We start from the raw sequence: 21,406 nt of genomic DNA, 5'->3' as shown, positions 1-21,406 counted from the left end.
ACACAGCACTGACCAAGGGTGCAGAGGAGCAGGACTCCTCTGGGAATACCTGGATGCTACAGACAGGAGTAATGGGCAAACACAGATGGAGCAGCACTGCTCACTCCCACAGCATGTAAGCACAGACAGAAACTACACAAAGATAGGGAAACAATGGGATAAGTCACAAATATTTGACTTCACAAGTTAAGACAGTTTTCTTTCCCCTCCCCTTGTGACTAAGCCTTTGGTCCACACACCCACTCCATCCTCGAAAACACAACTCCGTGAAACAAATGTGATTGCTCTAAAATACACAGAGGCAATGACCAAGCACCCTCCCACTCACAGCACTCAGCCTATTTACCAAGAGTCTGCACCGTCTGCTCTGTCTGTAACAGGATCCAACTCCCCCTCTCAATGAGACATTAAACACCGGCAAGTCCAACCCCTCTCACTTCCCTTATCCCATTCCCAAACCTCCAAGTCTGCAGACAACATCCTTCTCCCAGATGAACTTGCTGCCATCACTCCTAGCTGCTGCCAGGGGAAGGACACTGCAGTGTCCAGCGTGCCAGCTGATCCCAAAGCAGCACTCAAAGCCATGCCAAGGGCTGGGCCAGGGGCTCTCCCCTTAGCGGGGAGCACTGGCAGCTCCATGCTCTGTCTCCCAACATCCCTGAGCTCAAGCTCTGTGCCGTGCCTTAATGGGTTAAACTGGCAGAGGGGAGATCCGGATTCAGCTTAAGGAAGGAATTCCTGCCTGTGAGGGTGGGGAGCTGCTGGCACAGAGTGCCCAGAGAAGCTGGGGCTGCCCCTGGATCCCTGGAAGTGTCCAAGGCCAGGCTGGACAGGGCTTGGAGGAGTCTGGGACAGTGGAAGGGGGTGGAATGGGGTGGATTTAAGGTCCCTTCCCACCCAAACCTTTCTGCTATTCTCTGATTCTGCACCTCACCTGTAATTGTGCCTCTCTGTGCTGTCCCAGCAGCGGTGGGGGAATGGCAGAGCCACTGCCTGCACCTGAAGCCAGAAACCTCAGGTTCAGCCCCATCCTGGCACAGACTAGCTGCATCAAACCTTACTCTAGAAATACCATCCAGAACCATTGGTCCAGACTACCCCTGGTCACCCTCCCTAAGGCTACTAGTCCAAACCCTCACTTTCCAAGTGAAGACCTACCTGTTCTTTTTCCTTTCAGCAATCCAAACAACTTGCCTGTCCTTATGTCATCCCAGCTAATCTCTTCCTCCTCTCTGGCACATCAGATAAATATCTTGTTCCTCCAACCCATCAGAAAACACAGTTGCTAAAATTATCACTGTGACCCATCAATCACCCTCCTCTCTCACACTGTCCCTATCTTCTTGGAGGTATTAAGTTCAAAACCTTGTCCTCAAGGCACTCCAGCCCTCTTTTATGACGCACTTGAGAGCTCACACCAACAGCAGCTCCTCCCGAACTCCATGTCCAGATGGGACATCCCCCACATGCTCCCTCTGGCTTCTCCTTCCCTCCCACCTGGGCCCCTCTCCCTGCTTTTGGCAGCTTTCAGCGCTACAGCGGTGTAGAAATTCCTCCCAGCCCTGAAGAGACGGGAGGATGATCCTTCACCATCTCGTTTCCTTGGGAAGGCTGATTAAGCTGAAAACACCAACCAGGATCAACACGAGTGAAAGCAGACAAAAAGGTTTGCAGGGAGCAGATAGTGCAAAATTATTGAAGTAATTAATACAGCCCGTGGTTACAGTTTTCCCTGGATATTCCCAGGAGTACTGCCTTGCATCTTTGAGCCTGCCAGCTCCTCAGTACAGGGACAGCCTGTATTTTTTCCCCCTTCTTCTAAAGCAATAAGCACGTTCTTGGCAGCTGAATTATTAATAAGGAACAAATGGTAATTGATTTATAGATGAGCCTGAAAAAGAGGATTTGTCCTCTTCAGTCTTTTAAGTCGCCATGCCCACACGGCTTTGTGCCGGTTCTACCCCACCCACAATGTCCCACCCAGACCTGGAAATGCAGCACATCCAGCCCCAAATGATCTGTGCTTATGTGACCCCTTCACCTCTGTTGTATCTGACCACTGAACAGATATTGCAAAAGAGAAACAAAGTGCTCATTGTTCCTCCTGTCACCCTCTCTTCTCAGCCGGCAAGAAAAAGCTTAACTGGATTAGTTCTTAAGATTTTATTTTTATCCATTGTGAGCTTGTGAGGGAAAAAAAAAAAAATACTCGTGGAAAAGATGAGTTTTGAATTCAGGCTTTGAATATGCTGAGCTTGGGAATTAGCTCTCGGTGCTGGTGGAAAGTTCCACAGTTTTAGCCCAGGACTTACAGCAGAAGTCTCCATCCTGCTCCTTAGAGCACGACTTTCTCACATTTCAGCTCCAGCACTTGCAACAACAATCTGCGCTCCTGCTCTGCTGCCTGACCTGAGGATCTCCGGGAAGGTCAGGATCCCCTGCATGGATCTGGGCTCCCTTGTGAGGCAGGGGGGGGAGAGCAGCTCCTCCACATCCACAGGCCGCTCTGTTTATTGTAATTACCGCGCCGCGCTCCCTCCCCACTGCCTTCACAACATTCCCCACAACTTGTTTGGCACCAAGGACCCATCAGCAGCCAGCCTGCCACAAACTGAACCTCTCTGAGGCAGATCCGTGGCTTTACTGAAAGCAACCCCAAGTTTGTTTCTAGAAACATCACGGAGATGACACATAAAACACACAGCACTGCTGCTTAAAGGCTGGCTGAATCCCAAACAATGGGAGCTCTTCCATGAGGCAAAAACAGACCTTCAAAGGCTTGTGGGCAAATATACTGTCACTGAATATTTTGTCATGGAAGCAAGAGCCTAAAAATATACCAGGAGCAGATAATGCAGTGAGACAGCCCGGCGCACATCCTGCCTGCGCTCTGTAAACAGCCCGATGTGAACTGGCACCATTGTGCAAATCAGGCCACCCATACCAAAAAGTAGGACAGTGGTTTGTGACCAACTGCAGCCTCCATCCCACAGCCCTGAGCTGCTCCTGCAGCCTCCATCCCTGTGCTGCTCCTGCAGCCTCCATCCCAGAGCTGCTCCTGCAGCCTCCATCCCACAGCCCTGTGCTGCTCCTGCAGCCTCCATCCCAGAGCCCTGAGCTGCTCCTGCAGCCTCCATCCCTGTGCTGCTCCTGCAGCCTCCATCCCACAGCCCTGAGCTGCTCCTGCAGCCTCCATCCCACAGCCCTGCGCTGCTCCTGCAGCCTCCATCCCACAGCCCTGCGCTGCTCCTGCAGCCTCCATCCCACAGCCCTGCGCTGCTCCTGCAGCCTCCATCCCACAGCCCTGTGCTGCTCCTGCAGCCTCCATCCCACAGCCCTGTGCTGCTCCTGCAGCCTCCATCCCACAGCCCAGAGCTGCTCCTGCAGCCTCCATCCCACAGCCCTGTGCTGCTCCTGCAGCCTCCATCCCACAGCCCTGAGCTGCTCCTGCAGCCTCCATCCCACAGCCCTGTGCTGCTCCTGCAGCCTCCATCCCAGAGCCCTGAGCTGCTCCTGCAGCCTCCATCCCTGTGCTGCTCCTGCAGCCTCCATCCCACAGCCCTGAGCTGCTCCTGCAGCCTCCATCCCACAGCCCTGAGCTGCTCCTGCAGCCTCCATCCCACAGCCCTGCGCTGCTCCTGCAGCCTCCATCCCACAGCCCTGCGCTGCTCCTGCAGCCTCCATCCCACAGCCCTGCACTGCTCCTGCAGCCTCCATCCCACAGCCCTGAGCTGCTCCTGCAGCCTCCATCCCACAGCCCTGCGCTGCTCCTGCAGCCTCCATCCCACAGCCCTGCGCTGCTCCTGCAGCCTCCATCCCACAGCCCTGCGCTGCTCCTGCAGCCTCCATCCCACAGCCCTGTGCTGCTCCTGCAGCCTCCATCCCACAGCCCTGTGCTGCTCCTGCAGCCTCCATCCCACAGCCCAGAGCTGCTCCTGCAGCCTCCATCCCACAGCCCTGTGCTGCTCCTGCAGCCTCCATCCCACAGCCCTGAGCTGCTCCTGCAGCCTCCATCCCACAGCCCTGCGCTGCTCCTGCAGCCTCCATCCCACAGCCCTGTGCTGCTCCTGCAGCCTCCATCCCTGAGCCCTGTGCTGCTCCTGCAGCCTCCATCCCTGAGCCCTGTGCTGCTCCTGCAGCCTCCATCCCACAGCCCTGTGCTGCTCCTGCAGCCTCCATCCCACAGCCCCACACTCCTCACCCCAGAAATCCCGCTCTGTTTGGGAACAGTGGTGGGAAGCCCTGGTGGGAGCGTGGCTGGCTTGTCTCAGGGATTGGGAGAGGTGAGGATGGGGCACTTTGTGGTCCCGTCCCTGCACCACGTCCTGCCCACAGCAGGAAACCCAGCCTGGGGATGTGCTGATTCACCACGGGGTTGTAATTCTGAAAATACTTCTCCTCCTCCTCCCTGCCAGGGAAGGGCTGCTGGTATCTCCTTTCTCTCAGCACCAATCAAAGATAAAACACGACTGCCCCCGGTAACTGGAATACCTCATATTCTGCATTCCTTGCTCCCATTTGCAATAGTTGGGCTTGAAGGGGAAAATATTCTGTTTAGCATAAATGAGAGAATGGTAAAAGCCACACCAGATTGAAAAAAAGTGAGGCTCTGGGGACACAGTTCTCCAACAGAGCAAAGTGAGATGAATTTCTTGTTCTAGCACATAAAGCTTAGCTGGAGTTGGTAATTAAACCCAAGTTCTCAAAATCTTCAGGTGCTTTTAAAATGCTTTATCCTTACCAAAATTGTCCCCATTGCTCTCAATGCTTTTCTGTAAATACAAGCGGCAGGTCCCTCCCGTGCAAGTGTGCAAGGACGCTGGAAACACTCCAGGAGCTCCAACACCACAAAAACAGACATCAAAACTTGAAATCATTAACGCACTTATGCATAACAGTTCCCAAAACGAAAAGCCCTGAACGCGCCTCGGGTAGAAGCCAGCAGCATTCAGACAGTTTAATCAGAACCTCCCCTGCGCCCGGAGCTACGGAGAGTTCTCAGGTGGAAGAGGGTGTCCACAAACAAAAAGCAGCCTCCCCAAACCTGAAAGGTTTGTTTCCTCGCAGGAGAGCTCTCTCTCCAGCTGAACCGGCGTGCGCTCATTTGCGCACGGAACGAATTCAGCGAGGTCCATTCCGGCCCTTCGCACGCACGGCCGCCTCCTGAGGATGCCGATTGTTTTATGGCAGCACCCACTAATCCCCGCTAAAGCCCGACCAAGTATCAGGGCTGATACACGAGCAGCAGAGGGGAGAAAGGGCCTGACCCAGGAATTTCCATTCCCAGCAGGATGAGCAGGTAAATGAGACGGACAAACAGGAAGGAGCAGTTGTCCCGGGAGCAGCTGCTGTGTACCGGGGTGTGAAGCGGCTTCGTGGGGAAAAGAAATTAAAAACATCCCCATCTCATTCCTCCTGCGGCAATTAATCAGATTTCACTTTCAAAGCATGGGTGCTAAAGTCCAGGTGAGCAAATCCTGGGAAATACACGGATTTTTTTTTACAGGCAGGGAAAGAAGAGAGGCAAAAATACATGCTAAGAACCAAAAATAGACATTTTTCTGAAAATCAGAGTGGCATGAGGAAGGGAAGGCTGTGGGGAAATGCGTATATGAGTAAAGCAAAGAGCACCAATCCTTTCTGCTTCCCTCTGTTGATCACCCTTGATAAATTATCATGACTCTTCTGGGATTCTTTTAAAATCTGCTTTTCATTATTTACTCGTATTTTTTATGAAGATAAGATTGTCTCTGCCTTTGAAACTTCCACAAGGGCCACACACTCCCACACAGAAGGATTTCACTGCTATAAAAGCTCTGGCTGCTCAGCCAGCTACTACTCATCAATAAAAAAAAGGAACGTGGATGGCTACAAGAGGCACTGATATGGAAACCACGCAAAAAGAGGTGGCATTGTGGCTTTTTTGAGCACTTGATGTTAAGGATAAAATAAAAATAAATGAAATAAAATTAAAAACAGGATGAAAAATAAGACGAAAACCAAATTAGAATAAAATAAGATAAAATAAAAATAAGAATAAATAAGAATAAATAAGAATAAATAATAAATAAGAAAAAATAGAAAAAATAAGAAAAAATAAGAAAAAATAAGAATAGAATAGAATAAAATAGAATAAAATAAAATAAAATAAAATAAAATAAAATAAAATAAAATAAAATAAAATAAAATAAAATAAAAACTCTAAGGGCTGGAGCAGGGCCAGGGTGCCCAGGGAGGGAATCCTTCCCTGACCAAGGCTGCTGCATTCCTGACTCACAAGCGAAGGTGCATCCAGCGGCTGTGTCAGGTGCTGCCTTGGCAAAAGCATTTCCTGCTAATGGCTTCTTAATTGTTTTCTGCCAGACTTGAGACATTCCCCAGAGGGCTGCGGAGCCAGGAGCTGGGAATGCACTGGTGCCATTGGTCACACTGGTATTCTATTCCACCTGCTGCCCAGCCCTGCCAGCCCCATCTGCTGCTGTGCCCAGGGAACGGCCCCTCCTCACCCACCCTGGCCTTCCAGAAGCCCTGGAACGTGGGATGTGCGGGCACCTGCTGCTGTGCCCAGGGAACGGGCCCTCCTTACCCACCCTGGCCTTCCAGAAGCCCTGGAACGTGGGATGTGCGGGCACCTGCTGCTGTGCCCAGGGAACGGCCCCTCCTCACCCACCCTGGCCTTCCAGAAGCCCTGGAACGTGGGATGTGCGGGCACCTGCTGCTGTGCCCAGGGAACGGGCCCTCCTCACCCACCCTGGCCTTCCAGAAGCCCTGGAACGTGGGATGTGCACCCACCTGCTGCTGTGCCTAGGGAACGGGCCCTCCTCACCCACCCTGGCCTTCCAGAAGCCCTGGAACGTGGGATGTGCGCCCCATCTGCTGCTGTGCCTAGGGAACGGGCCCTCCTCACCCACCCTGGCCTTCCAGAAGCCCTGGAACGTGGCATGTGCGGGCACCTGCTGCTGTGCCCAGGGAACGGGCCCTCCTCACCCACCCTGGCCTTCCAGAAGCCCTGGAACGTGGGATGTGCGCTGCACGTTGTGCATCAGCTCCGTTAATTTAACTGCTCCACCTAAGCCTGGCCTCACAGGGCCCTGCAGAATTCCTGGACTCAGGCAGAGCTTTGCCGTGCTCAGTTAGGATGAAAGAGACTTTGAAACCTTAAAACGCTGCTGTTCTCTTAGGTAATGAAGCGATTTAACAAATAAAAATAACATTTTATTTCAGCCCCAGCAGGCAGTGCTGTCTGAGGTACCTCAAGGCAACAGCTATGAATTCTGATTTAAAGGGAACATTCGCCCCGCTCTGCTCTAAGCCTACCTGAATAAAAGCCGACTTATTTAGCATTTTTGCTTCGTGCTGCAAAGATTCCACTGGTGTAGGCCTGGCCTGCGAGAGGAGGAAAACCAACGTGGAATATCACGTGTCGCTTCCTTTTCATCCCATGCAAACCTGGGCTCAGCTCGGGGGTGGCTACAGGCACCCTCCCTTCACCTCAGCTCTCAGGAACGATAAATTAAGAAGGGTGGGCCTCCACTCAAAGCAACTCTTCTTGAAAGCTCATCAAATCCTTTCAGAACAAGTTCATTTGAATGTATTTAATTTTACTTGGAGACTGATAATAGCTCGAGTGTATTGCATCATCTTCACTAGAACAGTAATGTCTTTTAAGTTTCTTTTTAGTAGCTGCCTCAGACATGCCTTAGATAATTTTGTTGGCCAACTGAGGACTAATGCAAGACGTATTCTATGAATAAATGCATTTCCAGAGCCTCAGTCTCAGAAGGTGATTTTGCAAATGGCCAATGAGAAGTGCCTGCTTTGAAGTGTTCCTGGAACTTAAAACCACTGATCAAATTCTACCAAAAAAGGCTCAGTGAAATGTTACTTCAGACTGGGTTTATCTTTCCTATAAATGCAAACTACTGCATTAAAACCAGAACTTTCCCCTATTAAATGTGCACTTTCACAACTTGGGAGTATTTAACTGAGGTGCTTAAAGTCAACATTTCATTTTCTTTCTTGGAGCAGATGAAAAAACTCAAAGCCAAAGTTTTCACGGGATGAAAAAAGGTAACTCCAAATGTCTTTTCCCTAAAAACAAAGGAGGAATTTGCACCAGCCTGTGCGAAGGACCCAGTGACACAGATTTAGCACCACACCAGCCTGCTTTGCTCTAGAAAGGATTTCCCAGCCAGCAGCCTCCTGTTTTTTTCCTTATCCAAAAGGTTCCTGATGTTTCCTCCGTGGAGGATCCAGAGATTTCTGCTCTGCTGGTGGAAATCATTGCACAAGGCCCATGGTAAGGGGAAAAGAGACTTTTTGAGCTCTGTGGGAACCTCTGGGCACTGCCCAAACCCCCAGGAGGGCATTTACTCTCTTGTTTCAACACAGTTCATTTGATTGTTCACCTCCTGAAGCAATCCTGCCCCAAACTGCCCAAGCCCAGCTGGGTTTGTACTTCACCACTGAAATCCCAGAGTACCCTGCCCAAAATTCAGCACAGCAGAAAATGCACCAGGCACATCCCATCACAGCACGCTAAAATCTGGTGGATGTATTGGGGAGGGAATAGAGTGGACCCTGGTACACAGAAGGATTCATTCCATTTCTTTTCTAAGATTATTTTGCTCTGCTTTGTCACAACATTAAACCTCTCTGACTTATACTTCACACAGAATGTTTACAACACGCATGGACAAATCTAGTGACATATATTTTCCAAACTTGATTACTTTCACACAGAGATTCCTTTAAGACATTGAACTGTAAAAATCCCAGGACTTCCCACGTGCACAAAGCTCCGGAATGGCATTGCTGGCTGGTGTTCCTGCTCATCACATCGAGCCCCTGCACTGCTGAGAACCTTCAAAAAACCCCACCAAGGGAAGCCACAAAAATACACCAAAGCAGCCCAAAACTCAGCAGATGAGAAGTGCCTCCCTTTAAATCAGCAGACGTTTCAAAGCAAGCACACAATGGTGCTGCCAGCTTGCTCTCCGTGGAACATTTTGTTTTAAAAGGCTGTTTTACAACGAGGCTGTTTTCTCCTGTCAGGATCACAGGAATCCTCCAGACACCCGCGCTGGGAAGTGTCAGCACTGCACAAAGAGGCTTCAAGGAGGGTTTCAAACACCTCCTCAGGGAAAAGCCACCTGGGCTCTTTCCAGTGCTGGTGCAAGAGTGCAGTTACTCCATCTCTGATGGCATTATTATTCCTTGGGCACACGGCTTTGCTGCTCTCATTTTGCTGTGGTTTTCCTAACATTTGGCTTTTATAGGAGAGTTTTGCAGCAAGTTTGTGGGAAATGACATCACCAGCCCTCAGTTCAATCAGTTTAATACAGAAAGCTGTCTTCAAAAGAGCTTTTAAAATACTTTTTTTTTTTTTTTTTTGGATGGTTCTTTGGGATTTGAAAAAAAATGCTAGCGCATCCAAGGCTGTAAAGTTACATAAAGAACTTCCAATTCAAACATCTGAACACTGATCCATATTCATTCTCTGTGCTGCTAATTAACCACAAGCCCACTTCCTTCAGCACTGTGTTTATTTTAGCAGTATGGCCGTCGAGGATCCACCTTCCAGAACCCAGCACCAACCAGGGTCCATAAAACAGAACGTTCACTGCCACACTGGAAAAAATTCCCATGGAATCCCTGGTGTGGCTTCTGCCAACAGCACGAAAGGCAACGGGCCCTGGAAATCTCCACTCACAAAGAGTGAAATACGTCTCAGGAAGCTGCTAATGATAATGTTGGGAGAATAATCAGGTTTTTCAGTACAGAGCAGAAGTTGAGGGACTTTGTGGGGAACCAGGGGAGGCCCAGGCTGAGAGGGAGGCTCAGCTTTCCTGTGCCACTTGTCACAATTTGTGCCCAAAAAAGCAACTAAACCCCGAGGGAGCAGCGAGTTCCAGAGGAGCCCTTGGTACAACATCTGGAACAGGAAAAAGGCACAAAGGAGCAGAGACAGGAAGGCGAGAGGCACAATGGGCTCTTCTGAAAGCGGCGATAAAACGGCCCAGAAAGGACAAACCTCAGCGCTGGGGCTGCAGCTTCTGGGCAAGGAGTTTTGGAGAGGATAAATCTGAGCTACCTCGAGAGCTGCACGTTGGGAAGGAGGGCACTGAGAGGCTGTGCAAGGATCCCGCTCACTGCGCTGCCAGTCCACTCCCCGCTTCCCTTCACGCTTCTCTTTATTCCTCCATGTGACATTAAACATTCCTTCAGAGGAAAAGCTTCCATGCAGGATACAGAAACAGAGCACACGTCTAAATAACCACTGCCGGGCTTGCTTTGTTTCCTTTACAGCACAAAATGCTTTTTAAATGGCATTTCGTGATAGATTACAAACAATGAAATCTCGATGACTGGGTATGAAGGGTGATAAATGAAGGTCAGTGTCACCATGAGTTTAACTGGTGCTAATGGCTCAGCAGGCAGCAGTTACAGAATATTCCAAGCTGGAAGGAACCCACAAGGACCACTGAGTCCAACTCTTAATTAAATGGCCCTTATTGGTGGCACAATACCAAAAATATCAAAGTGTATGTTCTCCATTGATGAAAAAAATGCACATTTCCAGTCACGATGCCCAAAAGTCACAAAGTAAAAGCAACTTGCTTTGCCAAAAAACCAAACCCAAGCCCCCTCAAACAACAAACAGAGAACAAGCCTTGTGAAAAATGGATGGTTTGACCTTGTCAAAATTGTGGGCTGCATGTACTCACCACTCCTTGTGGGACCACATTCCCAAAGAACAAGCTCTGCCTCATGTGGGGTGTTACTGATTAAAATGATTTAGGAAGACTTTTTTTTTTTTTTTTCCTCCTTGTTCTTTCTCCCACCAATTGTTCCCTGTGTTTTGGTTCTGTTTATGCAACCAAGGCCTTTCACTCTTAACCGTGACCCAACTCAAAGCTCCACTGAACATTTGGGCTCTGTGTTATTTGCTGGTGGGCAGGGGGGCTCAGGGCTGGGTTTCAAACTGGCAGAAATCCCATGCAGAGCTTTGGGACTCTCCTCTCCCCCCATTAAATTGAATTTAAGTGTGTTTCATGTGATCCCTCTTTTGCCAGAAACCCTCCTGTTGCTGCAGCAATATCACTAAGGATAGCTTTTACCATGATAAATTAATTAACATTTACAACTGATATAAAGTTATACTGGCAGACTGTTTAGTTACCTTGGAGAACATCACTAAGGCACAACACTCCTCAGTAAAACTCAGCTTTTCTGGGGACATTTCCCAGCTTGGTTAAACTCTTAAAGCAGGTTGGAGCTGCCCAGAAGCCAGAGCAACACAGAACCAGCTTTGCAGGGAACAGCCTCGCTCCCTTAGCAGGGGAGTTGGACTAAAGCATCTCCAGAGGTCCCTTCCAGCCCTGTGGGACTCTGGAATCTCCTTTTCAGTGGGGACTGAGTCCCAGAGCTCCAGCAGATCTCCACTGCTCTCTGCCAGGCTGCTGAGGCAGAGCCTGTTCCCTGAGGATCCTTCTCCCCTCACTCACCTGCTGAGAGAGGGAAAAGGGTTCTGCTGGATCCTGGAGCTCGGCAAGGGATGATCACTCTCCCTGCTTTCTGCACCGGCTCAGCACTGAGCACCCAGCTGCCAGAGCCATTCCGAGTCCCCATCACAGCCACTGTGAGCCCGAGGAAGAACGTGCTCCAGGAGGAGCAGAAAATGCTCACATTTAGCAGAGCCCTCCTTCTGACACCCCCTCCCTTGCCTGCTGCTGTCACAGCGTGGTCCTGCCCATCTGTGCACACAAAAACCCAGCTGAAGTGCCAGATGTGCACCAGCAGAGGTGCAGCCAAAACACCGCGTGCCTCTGGGGAAACTCCCACAAAATTCAGTGGCAAATCGGGACACAGACTGATAAAAGATCCTCTGTACTGGGAGGGCACCTTCCCATGAGGCAGAGTTATACAAAATAATTGACCAAAATTGTCCGAGTGAAGTCACTGAGAGACCAAACACTTCACCAATAAAATCTAAAAAATACTCGCGACTCCCAAATTTCACTCACTGGCTTTAATTCTTTGCCTTAAAAATACCCTACCAACAAACATGTTTAATTGCTGCTCTTTTCCTTCTCATCTGCCCGTGACTCTTGGCAAGACAAGTTTTGATTCCTTTTCTCCTAAAAATTTGGATTAATTTCTTTTTTAAAAAAATTAAGAAAAGTTAAGTTCTAAGTAATGCTGAGTGATCATCCTCAAGCAACCTGCAAGGTATCCAAGGCTTTTCCAACTGCTAACTCTCCTGCTGGCCCATCCTGACCCATTATTAGCAGGGATTTTCCACCAGATCAATGCTACTTGAGCCACTCCAGGAAGCAGTTTGGGTTTTAGGTCACCTTTCTCTGCAGTTTGCTCCCTGCCGTGCCATGCAATGCAGCCTCTGCACACTGCTCTGTCCCCAAAAAGAAACGTTCCTCACCACACTGAAATTCTACACAATGTTTTCAAGAGCATTAAATTCTCCCTTCTTACACCATTACACAACTTAATGGCCACAGTAACCTGAAAAATAAAATTTTATCTTAAATGTAATGGTGCAATTCTCTGGCCCCCATTTCATCAGACACGTCCATTTCTGATACACTTTCACTCACTTGTCTCAGTGCCCCAAGGAATGATTTGCTCCATTCCAAAGCAAGGAAACTGAGGCACAGGGACACTCACGGACCTGGAGGATGACAAGAACAGAAGTGCAACTCTCAGTTCTCTTGTGCCACGTGTGCAATGCTGTGCCCCTATCATGTGTGTGGCTTCTTCGAGAAATTAACTGCAACAAGAAATAATAATAAACTATCTATATCTCGCAGTGACAAGACAGGAAATTCTTCATAATAACTACGGCAGTGAAGATTAACATTTCTTACGCATATTCTATTGTAAAATAGACATTTCTAATTTTTCCCCTGGTTGTTACAGTCCTCCTGCCTAAAACCCTGGAGAAGTGTGTTTAGATCACATGTGCAATCCTGACATCCTTCTCCTCACAGTACAGCCACCCCTGCTGCATCAGCCAGAGCCCAGGACAGACACAATCCCAAAAAGCAACTGCCTTGTTCCTCTCTGCAGACTTAGGACTTGATCCAAAGCTCAGGAGGAGTTTGGGAAATGCACACAGGCTTTGGATCAGGCCAGTCATGTCTGTGCGTAGAGCTGCTTACTATAACTTAAAAAAAATATAAAAATCATTAAAAAATCTTCTCACAGTCCAGGGCTTTCACGTCATTCCCACGTTGTTCCAGCAGTGAATTCTGTAGATTGCCCTTGACCAGTCACCCCTTCTGGGTCTCTCACAGGTCACTGGGAAAATGAAATACTGACTCCTCCCTTGCAAATGTTCATGTCTCTGTCCCATCTATTCTATGTGGTTTGGCACAATCAAATCCATTTTGAATGAGTATGGAGTGAGTCTTTACAGCAGCAGTCTCTTATTAATTGGCTGCTATTTCAAAAAAAAAATTCCTTTGGAGTGTCTCTTGTGGGAATTCCATGCGCTCAGGCTGTGCAGGAGGCCTCCAGGGTTACTCAGAGGAGAAGAGCTCCACTGGAGCTACTCCAAGAAAGCAAACACAAAACCAAACTGAAGTGCCCACGTTGCAGCTTCACACTTCACCAAACAAACCTTCCCCCTCTGCTGACAAACAGCGCAATTTGCCCTCCAAGGAGCCAGGAAAACACAAATGAAGCACACCCAGAGTGAAACCACAGGGCTTGGAAAACCTCGGAGCGGCACCACTGAAACCTCGGAGTTCATGGATCTGCAGAGCCAAGGTGAGAGCAGAACAAGGGGAAAACTCCCCCCAACATCCTTTCCACCCACCTGGGCAGATTCCCCACACAAGGCCTTCAAAGGCACCTGGCTGGCAAAAGCTGAGGCTGTCCAGGCTCTCTTGTGGGGATTTCCCTCCTCTCTGAGTCACCCCGAACTACCCAGCCCCGACCTCAGGGGTCCGGAGCAGCTTCACTCTCACACCCTGCGTTACTCATGTGCAAATTCCAGCCCAGGCCACAAACACCTCTGCACCTCCTGGGCTGCCCTGGGGTTTTCTGGTCAGCCAAGCACACCAGGCTGCAGGCACAGCTTCCTCCGAGAAGGATTTGGCCGGAAGACTTTCAGTAATTTAAAGAGCATTAGTGAGGAACCCCTCCATCAATTCTGAGGAAACCAAAACATCACTGGAAGTGACAGCTGACACCAAAAGCAGGAGGGATCTTATGGCTCAAAAAAAGCTCTGTAACCTGCAGAAGTGCCGGGGAAGGTGAGGTTTTTGCCAGAACAAAGGAAATAGGGAGGTTCCCAGCGTGGAGCTGCAGGTGAACACCACAAAGAACGGAGGGGAAGCTCCTCTGGTGGGTCCAAGGAGCCTCATCTCATCACACCGGGGTACAACTGCAGCGATGGCACGCAGCTCATCTCCCCTTCCCCTGCCTCTCCCGGCGTGTTGGGAAGAAGGCAGCTGGCACACATCTCCCCTCGGGCTGCCAAGACACGAGGGAACTCTCAAAGCTCTGATTAAAAACTCCTCCTGAAGCCAAAACCGAAAGAGCTGCAGCACCTGTGAGAAAGGCCACGCTCATTAACTCAAGAATGTCCCAGCTTGTTAAGTGCTACATTTCTTGACAGTATTTCAACTGCAGGGCCAAAACACACCAACATCTGTAACCAAACTCCAAACTAGCGAAAAAACCCCACTGAAAAACCTCCCCACACAAATATGCACACAAAAACCAAGACAGCACAACAAGAACAGGAGAAAAACTCCGTCAAAACACCAGCCACGAAGACAGAGCAGAAAAGTTTAATGGTGTTTAATAAGAAACATAGATCAATGAAATGATTTACAGCTTAAAAGTCTAAAAGTTTAGAGGAACAACATAGTATTAACCTCCAGAGGGAAGATACTTTGCTCATACACATTCCCGGGGGGGGGGGGGGGGGGGGGGGGGGGGGGGGGGTGAAGGCAAACAGAAAACATGTAAGTTTAAGGATATTTTTACTTTTCTGATAGGTATCATCTAAATACGCACACATAAATTAATTTCAGAGCTTGGATGCATAAAATAATGATTTTAAAGCCCTTTTTCCCCAGCGTTGTACTAACTACACAGGGAACAACATCAATTTTAAATAGGGTGCCAGTAACCTTCCTCTTCCTGCTCTGCTAAAGCCTCTCTAAAAATTGGAAAATATTACATAGAAACTGTGTTGCAATTCCTAGGCACGTCAGGGTCAGATAAAGTTCACTCTTCCCTTTGAACTTTCTTGCCTCTGTGGGCTATAGTCAAATTCTCGGTGTTATTTTAACATGGTTCTTAAAGTTTAATTTCCTTTTTGTGGCTGTGCATTATTAACATCACTGACGTTAAAAGCGATAGGCAGGCCCCTTTTCATCTCTCAGAAACCAGGGAAATATTTGTGGATTCCCCCCCCCCCCCCTCCACAAAAATTAATTAAAAACTTGCCTCAGCGACCCTCCGCCGTTGCTGCACAGAAGTCAAGAGCAGGAATCCTGTTCCTTTCAGTGGAACTGGGATTTCTCTACTCCACTTGTGCCAGGATGTTTAGCAGAGCAAGGAGTCAGTGCTCAGCTTCATCCAGAGGGTCCTGAACTGGTTCCCTTTGCTTCAGCCTCATCCAGAGGGTCCTGAACTGGTTCCCTTTGCTTCAGCCTCATCCAGAGGGTCCTGAACTGGTTCCCTTTGGGTCTGAGGCTCGGTATTTGACACATAATTTAAAATAAGTCAAGCCGAGCCCAGCTTTAAACAAGTCTCACTGTTGGGGCAGAGAGGAACCAACCAGACCAGCAAAGATTTGCAAGGATCTGTTTCAAATCAACATCATCTCTACCCTCCTAAACCTCTTTGTGCCTTTCTGGGAGCTGCTGCACTGATGTAGTTTGGATTTTGTTGTTTTTTGGGGTTTTTTCCCCAAAGACAAAGCCTGTTACTGGATTCTACACCCTGAGATGCTTCTTTTGGGATCTAACACCAAGTTAAGGCAGGTATTACAGCTGGGAATTCTGGGCACCTGGCTGAGAGCAGCAAAAAAGCAAAAATATTGGATCCAGAGGAAGCATCTCAGTGACCCAGGCACTGGGATCAACCCCAGCCAGGCGTGGAGCACTGAGCTTTGCTTTCTTTAAAGGAGAAATAACAGCAAATCAACAATAAGCAAATAGAGTGTTTAAAAACCAAAGTCAGCTGGAAAATAAAATTCAATCCTCAAACAAGTTCTGTGCCTAACCTGATCTTAGTTTTTACATGTAGAACTCCATCCTCATTCCATATTAATGCACTAAAGTAACCTGAAAAAACCAGGTCAGCAGAGTGTGAGTCTGAGAGGGGCTGGTGAGCCCTCACAGCACCTTGGGGGAAAAATAAATATCAAGGTGTTCTGTCAGAGATACTTTTAATACTCTAGGAACGGAGCTTCAGCCATCTGATTTTGCAGAATCTTTGATTCCAGATTGAAAAATAAAGCACGCGAAACTAAAGCAAACCAAAAATAACCCAGCAGATAAATCCAGCCACGATCCTAGAAGCTTTTCTGTTGCAGCCACTATGTGCCATAGGAAAGGAGAAATTCATCTGACTCTGAAGTGCCAAAAAAAAAAAGTCACTTAACAGAACCAAGTTAGCAAGGACAGTTTGATGACAGTTTTTCCGTGATGACAGGCTCCTAAAAGATATGCCAGTTACAATAAATATTTCCAAATTAGATATCTGGCATTAAGTCGAGAGAGCCAAAGGCTTAGAGATGTCACATAACATGAATGCAGCTCTGTTTAATTTGCAGTTTCTGAAGCACTGAAACCCTGGGCTCGCTCTCTCTTTTCCCTTTCCCCTCTCCCTTTTTTGATACGCCAAATCCGTGACCAACACAAGGAACTTCTTTTGCTCGGCTCTGACTAACATTTATCATTTGTGTATAAAGTAGCCATTATTCACCCAAACGCGAATTCAGCAAGTGCTTTTAAAAATCACCCACCCCCCAGCAAGAACCGCAAACCAAACAGCCGCCCACACCCCGGCTGGAGCAAGGCTCTGCATTCCTGAGCGCTGAATAACAGCAGCTTTGAGTCCAGGCTTTCTTGCTGCTCCTAACGCTTGGGAGAGACCTTCCCGAAGTGCAGAATCGATGCTGTATAGCGCCAGCTCGGGTCACACCTCAGCGTTCACCTTAACTGCTCACTAAGTGAGACTTAAAGATGCTCCCGATGCCTTTTTCTTAGTAAAAAAGTAAGTAAAAAGGGAAAAAATTAAATTCCTGGGCACCGAGTAACAGCAGCTTTGAATCCAGGCTTTCTTGCTGCTCCTGAAGCTTGGGAGAGACCTTCCCTAAAAATCGATGCTGCAGTGGCAGCTCAGGTCACACCTCAGCGTTCACCCTAACTGCTTGCTAAGTGCGGCTTAAAGATGCTCCTGATGCCTTTTTCTTATTGAAAAAATGAGTAAAAAAGGGGGGGGAAAGATCAGATTTTTTCGAAAGGTAAGTATATGTATATACGTGTGCATCTAAGCAATAAAGTATAAAGGAACAAGACCCCGAGAGACTGAAAATAAGAAGAGCTCTCAGATGCAGCTGCAGGGCGATCCAGCTCCGCAGTGATGCCAAAGATGATGCCACCCGTGGTCACCGAGCCGGGCAGGAAAGCCAACCCTGACACAGAGAAGGGCCAGACCCACCCAGAACCGAGTGCTCCACTCGGCAGGGAGCAGACCCGTACCCCGGAGGGAATGGGAGCCCAGAGAGGCCGCTTTGGATCCGGGATCTGTCCCGGCAGCTCCGTCCTGCTCTGCCCATCGCCCCCAGAGAGGCCCCCTCGCAGTGCAGGACGGAACACGGCTCCGGGGGCAGCACACCAGCTGCTCCGGGCTAAAACACGACAAAAATCCTCAGAAAGGAGCAGCAGCTCCGGCCTGAGAGCGGGGAAGGCTCACGGAGCCTCCGGCAGCTGCAGAAGCAATCTGGGGCAGTTCCCCCCCCCCCCCACGGAACTCCCCTCGCAGTAAAACCACAAATATTTCCAAACAATGAAATCCAGCCACAAAAAAATCCTCAACAATATGCAGATAAATTGGTTGTGTTTGAAATCACTTCTTTACCTACCAATGAAGCAGTTCTCAACTTCCACTTGCTCCAGCCAGGAGAGCCCAGCCTGTGAGCTGGGAACCAAAGCCTCACCTCAGAGTCCTGGAAATGCTGATTTTCCACACAGCACCTTCCCTCCACACTGCCAGGGCTGAAAATGGACCTGGAAATGCTGATTTTCCACACACCACCTTCCCTCCACACTGCCAGGGCTGAAAAGGGAACACCTGGAAATGCTGATTTTCCACACACCACCTTCCCTCCACACTTCCAGGGCTGAAAAGGGAACACCTGGAAATGCTGATTTTCCACACACCACCTTCCCTCCACACTGCCAGGGCTGAAAAGGGAACACCTGGAAATGCTGATTTTCCACATACCACCTTCCCTCCACACTCCCAGGGCTGAAAAGGGAACACCTGGAAATGCTGATTTTCCACACAGCACCTTCCCTCCACACTTCCAGGGCTGAAAATGGACCTGGAAATGCTGATTTTCCACACACCACCTTCCCTCCACACTGCCAGGGCTGAAAAGGGAACACCTGGAAATGCTGATTTTCCACACACCACCTTCCCTCCACACTTCCAGGGCTGAAAAGGGAATACCTAAGAAGTTTTGCTGCACACAAAAGTATTTTCCAGACCTGCAGCAGCAGCTGGATTTGAAGATCTTTACCAGCAAACCTGATATCCCTCTTGACTTTAAGTCCTGTATTTTCCTTTTATCCAGTGTTAACATTTCCATGCTAGGGAGCAGTCAAAGCATCATCATCCAAACACTGTTGTACCACAGTCTGCATATCCATTTAATTATTTATTAGGCTGAGGAAGGCATCAAATTCTTTGGGGTTGCTGCTCTACTCCATTCACGTTATGCTTTAATTTGATTGGACTTTTATAATTGTTTGAGAGGGAAAAAGGCCAATAAATCCAACACTAAAAGACATTTAAAAATGTGATTGCCATTTTCAGTAATTGACAAAAACTATGTAAAAATTTGTAATTATTATTTGCTGTAGGAGGTAATCAAACATCTTATGCTGGTGCTGTATCAAGGCCCAGAGACTTGATTTTTTTTTTTGCTGCCACCTTTGCCAAGATCTTTTCGGGAAGCTCCTGTGATGCCTCACATGCCAGCAGGTACCCAAGGAGCTGAGCCAATATGATAATCCTGTATTGCTAAATCCTAGTTCCCTGAAAAACCTTGAATCACATTCAGGACTCACTTGGCCAAGGACACAGGATGTTACTTTTTGCAAAACCTGTCACCACCACTCCTAAGTCAGCAAAAAATTCCTGGCGAGAACCAAAATTTCCCCAGGCACTTCCGACAGGAACTGTTAGACCAACTCTCCTTCCTCTCACCTTTGTGTGCCTGAATGTGAACAGTCCAGGAGAGAAGGACAAAAAAATTCAAAAATACCAATTTTGGCTACTGTCAAGCCTAGGAGTTTTCATCCATGGATTAGAATCCAGGTTTCACACAACAAGTTATTTTGGTGAATAAAAGAACAGCCAGAGAAAGTGATGGGTTAACTGAGCGAAAGATTCCAAGGAAGTTCTATTCTTGTATTGATGGAATATCTAGCACTTCAGCCCCAGAATGGGCCCAGCACAATCAATGGCTCTCCAGAACTGTCAGCTGCTGCTAATTTACACTTCCATGGCTGCCATCTGCTATACAGCCCTTTGTGACACAGCCACCAGCCCAGGACCTTTAACCACCACAGGCAAAACAAAACTACTCAAAGACACGAATTTTATCCATGTCCCCAACGGTAAAGAAAAACACTTAATCCAATTATGGTTCCATCACTCCTAGTTTGGGTCACACAGCCAGGAAATCGTGTGGCAGTATCTTCAGCCATCAGGCCAGAATTTCAGGGAGAAATCAAAGATACTCATTAATAGCTTAGGTAAAATAATTAAGACCTGAGAATTCCAAGTAAGGGAAAAAAAGCTAAATGATCCTCAGGTGCATGAGTTCCTGATAGCTTCGTGTCATTTTCAAAGTGCATTTTATGTACCTTCATGGAAGAAGGAGATGCTCAGCTGACATTAAAAGCAAGTGTCACCAGGAGGATTTCTTTGTTCCTTTCACAGTATTCTGAAAATTATTATTTTACATTCATGCTGTTGGTCTGCCATTAGATTTTTTTTTTTTAATCTGCATATTATTTCCCTTTGAAATCCCTGCCGGTAAAACACAGCCCCGTGAAAAACTGCAGTAGAGCTAATTGCTCACACCTAACAGCCCCAGCACCTTTTAGGTGTGCAGCGCTGGAATTTCCTCCTTCAGAACTGCTTCCCAACTCCAGCACAGGATGCAGATCCCAGATTTGATCAGCAAAGAAGGGCAGAGATCAAAGATTCCGCAAACTGGATGACAAATATCTCACTGTATGAGTCACTCAGCATGATAATGCTGAGCCCTGTAGCCAGGATTATACCCATGGTGGAAACAATGGGACATATGGGCACAAGGAATATTCCTCTTTCTTTAAAACCGGCTATTGTTTAAGAACAAAGCAAACCACATCCAAATACATCTGGCATCAACATCTAACAGTTCTGCAAGCTGATCCTCCTTTTCAAAACCCAAAAAAAAACCCCTGTACATCCGAGTATCCCATAAATTTTGCTGGAGTACACGATGAGCCTGGCCATTTTCTGGAGGAGGAAGCGAACTCCTGCATTGTCCTGCTCACCCCAGGCTGCTCCTCAGAGCCAAGCCGCCCCATCCCACCTCCCTCCTTCCCTTTCATGCGGCCTCGGGCACACTTTCCCCGGGAAAGATGGTGGCAGGGAATGGGCTGTTTGTGCCTCCCATCCCCTGCTTAGATCTGAGGAGCGCCTGGGAAGGAGGGCAGCTGGGAGCTGGCTGAGTTTCTTCGCCCTGGAATGCGATGGCAGAGCTGCTTTTAAACCACATCGTCCCTCCTGCTGCCAACAGGAAACGGCTCATGTGCTGCACAGAGGAGCAGCAGCGAGGAAAGTGGGAATGTGTTCCCACACAGAAAGAAAAAAGCAACTGGAGACACCACCAACTGCTGCATGTGAGCACCCAGGAAATCCAGAGGTGCTGGAGCGTTTCCTTGCCCGTGGATTTCACCCTGGATGTGATTTCTGACTGAGGAACCCCGAACAGGAAGAAGCCAACCCTAAAATCTCCCCCAGAGAAATGAAACATTAAATGCACATCAGGTTTACTCAGGGACAGGCTGTGACAGCCCCCCCACACAGAGAGAAAGAACAGGGCCCACTTCAGGTCCAGTCAGGGCAAGTGGGGAACCAA

General features: G+C 48.5%; 1 protein-coding gene across 6 annotated transcripts in view; it reads right to left on the bottom strand.

Annotated features, from left to right (window-relative positions):
* Positions 1–21,406, bottom strand: part of SMAD3 (SMAD family member 3) — a 70,961-nt gene that overhangs the window by 29,489 nt on the left and 20,066 nt on the right. The window contains exon 1 of one of the 6 annotated variants that reach the window (XM_040077101.2): positions 18,203–18,319. The exons of 2 other annotated variants lie outside the window; for them this stretch is intronic. The gene's annotated coding sequence lies outside the window, so the exon portion shown is untranslated. Of the gene's footprint in view, positions 1–1,158; positions 1,179–4,201; positions 4,307–18,127; positions 18,320–21,406 lie in introns of those variants that run through there. 3 more of the 6 variants (XM_040077100.2, XM_040077103.2, XM_040077104.1) reach the window with 3 other exon arrangements.

Source organism: Hirundo rustica, chromosome 13, assembly GCF_015227805.2.
Source record: "Hirundo rustica isolate bHirRus1 chromosome 13, bHirRus1.pri.v3, whole genome shotgun sequence".
Lineage (NCBI taxonomy): Eukaryota > Metazoa > Chordata > Aves > Passeriformes > Hirundinidae > Hirundo > Hirundo rustica.
This window is presented reverse-complemented; position numbering and strand designations above follow the sequence as displayed.